General features: G+C 38.1%; 1 pseudogene across 1 annotated transcript; it reads left to right on the top strand.

Annotated features, from left to right (window-relative positions):
• Window positions 1-2,074: 2,074 nt before the first annotated feature.
• Window positions 2,075-3,008, top strand: LOC108284193 (annotated as a pseudogene). The gene has a single exon (XR_005195811.1). The product of XR_005195811.1 is annotated as an elongation factor 1-gamma-like (transcript).
• The last annotated feature ends 1,609 nt before the right edge of the window (window positions 3,009-4,617 follow it).

Here is a 4,617-nt window from a genome sequence, read left to right as displayed (position 1 = left end):
TTTTGAAATGCTTTTGGGAACTTTTTTCCACTGTCTTTACTCTTAGCCCTTGGCTCCCTTTGAGTTATGCTAATCACTTTAGCAGCCTGCTGCTCCTGCTCAGTCATAATGTTGAATTCTTCCCTTGAAAATGCTCTTTCCCTCCCTACTACATGGCCAGCTGTGAATTTTCTAAAGTTTTATGCTCTGCCTCCTTTTTAATTATAAATTCCAACTTCAAATCTTTCCTTTGCTCCCATATCTGATTGTAGGTTGTTAGAAGCGGCCACCCTACTTCTTCTTTTTTTTTTTTTTTTAGATGGAGTTTCACTCATGTTACCCAGGCTGGAGTGCAGTGGCGCGATCTCGGCTCACCGCAACCTCCGCCTCCTGGGTTCAGGCAATTCTCCTGCCTCAGCCTCCTGAGTAGCTGGGATTACAGGCACGCACCACCATGCCCAGCTAATTTTTTGTATTTTTAGTAGAGACGGGGTTTCACCATGTTGACCAGGATGGTCTCGATCTCTTGACCTCGTGATCCACCCGCCTCGGCCTCCCAAAGTGCTGGGATTACAGGCTTGAGCCACCGCGCCCAGCCCCACCCTACTTCTTGAGCTCTTTGCTGCTTAGAAATTTCTTCTGCCGGATACTCCAGGTCATCGTTCTTCAGTACAGCCTTCCACAGATCCCTAGAGCATGAACATAATGCAGTCACATTCTTTACTAAGGAGTAACAAGGGTGACCTTTGTTCTACTTCCTAAGATCCTCATTTCCATCTAAGTCCCCCATCAACCTGAACTTCAGTATCTATATTTCCACTAGCATTTTGGTTGCAACCACTTACCTGCAATCTTTCTTCTTTCTAATATGTACATTCTATAATGTACACATTTAAAGCTATAAACTCTTTCCAAGCATTGCATCCACTGCATCCCATCAATTTGGATAAGTTGTGTTTTCACTTTCATTTAGTTCAAAAAAATGGTTTTCCAAGTCTTTAAAAACTTTCTAGCTATCTTTATTACTTATTTCTACTTCAATTCCATTGTGGTCTGAGAACATACTTTGTATAATTTCTGTATTCTACATTTGTTAATGTATGTTTTATGTCCCAGAAGGTGGTATACCTGGGTGACCTTGAGAAGAATGCATATTCTGCTGTTGTTGGATGAAGTATTCTATGAATGTTCATTAGATAAGAGTTGTTTGATAGTGCTATTTAGACTGACAGTATACTTACCAATTTGTTTTTGTTCCACATATCATTAGACTGTGTGCATCATGGATCATTATGTGTTTTTGAATTTACCCCTTTATCAATAAATGGTGTCCTCTGTGTTTCTGATTATTTTCTTGTTCTGAGAGGAAGGTGGAGCATGGTCTTTAGTGTGTCCATGTCCCTGGAGTGTGACCAGCACTGTGTTTCTTACATTTGAATTCTTCCCCCACCCTCCACCAGTGAGGCAGGAAGACTAGAGCAGCCTGGAGGTTTCTAAATAGCTTTCCTTGCAATATACTTTCTTTATAACACCTAATTCTAACATGAAATTAAAATCTAGAGTTTGCTTGTAAGTTAAGCCGAACCAAATTTCCCTTATATTAATAAATATTCTCAGCATTATAACCACATTTTAACTGCTCTTAATTAAGTCCTAAAACCATTTGTTAAATATATATGTGTATATTTTAAATGGGTATACATTTAAATACATACATAATTTTTAAAAATATATGTATATATAAAATTTCTCCATAACTGATATAACCACATAACAAAAAAAAAAAGTACAGAAAGGAAACAAATCTGAAGAAACTGTTTACAATTGCTTTTCCCACAGTTTGGGTTTTTCACATTGGAGAATAGACAATGTATAAGTGAGAAAAAAATGCCACCAGAAAGCTAACAACGTTGTACATTAAGCAATTCAACCTTTGTTATACATATAAAATTTGAAGTTAAGAACGTTTTCGGTTGATATCTGAGGAATACACCGTAAATGTATACATATATATGTTTTACTTAGTTTCTAAGTAGGGAAACCTTGTCAGGTCACAGTAAGTAAAGTTCTACAAAGAAAATGCCTTGCTTCCTGAATTCTGGGGCTGCTGGATGCTCACTTGAAGACGAGGACTTTTCTGGTGGGTGAACAAGTTACATTGGCTGACATCACAGTTATCTGCACCCTGTTGTGGCTCTATAAGCAGGTTCTAGAGCCTTCTTTCCGCCAGGCCTTTCCCAATACCAACCACTGGTTCCTCACCTGCATTAACTAGCCCCAGTTCCAGGCTGTCTTGGGGGAAGTGAAACTGTATGAGAAGATGGCCCGGTTTGATGCTAAAAAGTTTACAGAGAGCCAACCTAAAAAGGACACGCCATGGAAAGAGAAACGTTCACAGGAGAAAAACGCAGCTTGTCCGGCTTCTGGGAGGAGACTGATGAATATGAGCAGGTGCAGGTTGCTGAGCCCAAGGCCAAGGACCCCTTTGCTCACCTGCCCAAGAGTACCTTTGTGTTAAATGAATTTAAGCGCAATTACTCCAGTGAGGACACACTCTCTGTGGCACTGTCATATTTCTGGAAGCACTTTGATAAGGATGGCTGGTCCCTGTGGTACTCAGAGTATTGCTTCCCTGAAGAACTCACTCAGACCTTCATGAGCTGCAATCTCATCTCTGGAATGTTCCAGTGACGGGATAGGCTGAGGAAGAATGCCTTTGACAGTATCATCCTCTTTGGAACCATCAATAGCAGCTCCATTTCTGGATTGTGGATCTTCAGAGGCCAGGAGCTTGCCTTTCCACTGAGTCCAGTTTGGCAGGTGGACTACGAGTCCTACGCATGGCAGAAACTGAATCCTAGCAGCGATGAGACACAGCGCTGGTTCGAGAGTCCTTCTTCTGGGAGGGGGCCTTCTCGCATGTGGGCAAAGCCTTCAATCAGGGCAAGATTTTCAAGGAACGTCTCTTGCCATTACCTAGCTGCCTGCACATCCCCTTCAGGGAGATGGGAGTCATTAAAGGAAACTGAACATTGAAAAAAGGACAAGAAGAAAGAAAATGCCTTTCTTCCAAATTCAAAAAAATGTGTTTACATTTTATTCCACACAGGTATTAAAGGCTGTGAAGAAATCCAAGAATAATAAAATCTAGCAGGGAAGATGAAAACTGCGTACATTGAAAGGTATACTTAGAAATCTTATTTCTGTCCTCGAATTTTGGTTTCCTCACATACAGGATTCAAAGGTACAGCTACTTGGTTTGCAAACTTTTTTTATAACTCTTAAAATATGTGATTCTGTAATTAAAATAAATTATAAGTGATAAACATTAATTAGAGAAAAACTCGTTTTCAATAAGATGATAAAGAAAATTTGAGAAGAATTAATACAGTATCTTTAGAAAAGAGTTTGACATTAACTACTAAATTTGAAGGCAAACATTTCCTAAGACCCAGCAATCCACTTCTAGACAAATTCATGCACATTTTCATCAAGAAACACACAAGCAAATGTTAATTCAAATGTTATTTGTAACATCTCAATCTTGGAACCAACCCAAACACCTAAAGACATTTATAGAATAGATAAGTACACTGTGGGAATATTTATTATACCATGCAATAGGATATTATCCCATGCATAAACTGTCTTGATGTAGGATAATTTAGATGAAACTTAGATAATATTAAGTAAAATAATTCACACCCAAAATAATGCATACTGTATTATTCAAGTGAAATAAAGAGCTTCCATCCACTATCTATGAAGCCCTCCACCTGCCTGACATCAAGTTTTTTCCTAATGTGTATGCATTGCTAAAGGTCCTGTGTATTCATCCTGTGATAAAGGTTGAAAATAAGCAGTATGAAAATGGATGAAAACGTCTTAACGCATATTTGAGGAACACTTTGACAGACCAAAGGTCGAGTAATTTGGCTTTGCTTAACATAAATTTTGATATAAATCATGACCTGGATTTAATGGTGGACACATATATTAAACTCTATACAAGTAAGTTAGAGCTTCCCACAGAGAATTCAGAAATCATGGAAAGTACCTAAGAGACTTTTAAAAATAGGTTTTCTTATATTTTATATTTGGAAGAAAAGCTGTAAGGTGTATGTAAGCCACTTAATCACTAAATATCTTTGCCTATAGGACTTCATTGAATACATTAACCATTGATAATCTACCTGTTTAAATGACCCTTATTTGAAATCTCCTGCTTTGAAGGCCTATCTGTTCTTCCAGAAGAGAACGCTTAAAGTGCCATGTTTCCTTCTGTGTGATCTCTGCTGGTGGCACTCTGGAATTGTTTTAGTTAAGTCATTTTAGACATAGCATTTATTATATCTGTGGACCTCTACTCATTGGGTGTTATGAATTCTTTGAAGAAATATATTTTGAAGAGGTGTGGGAGGAAGAAATACATTTTATAAAATGTTATAGTGAAACTCACAGTTGACCTTTGACTAATGGGAGTTTTAAGTATGTTAAAAATCTGTACTGGACAGTTATAAGAAATTACCAGAGAGAAGCTTGTGAGATCACCAAAAAAGGATTTCAGTGTAGATTCTGTCTTTCTGAAATGAACTTAAGGAACAAATGACAGTAAAAGTTTGAATGGAGGAGCCTGCC

This window comes from Cebus imitator, unplaced genomic scaffold (genome assembly GCF_001604975.1).
Source record: "Cebus imitator isolate Cc_AM_T3 unplaced genomic scaffold, Cebus_imitator-1.0 Scaffold272, whole genome shotgun sequence".
Classification (NCBI taxonomy): Eukaryota; Metazoa; Chordata; class Mammalia; order Primates; family Cebidae; genus Cebus; species Cebus imitator.
The sequence above is the reverse complement of the archived record's forward strand: the minus strand, read 5'-3'. Positions and strand labels throughout refer to the sequence as shown.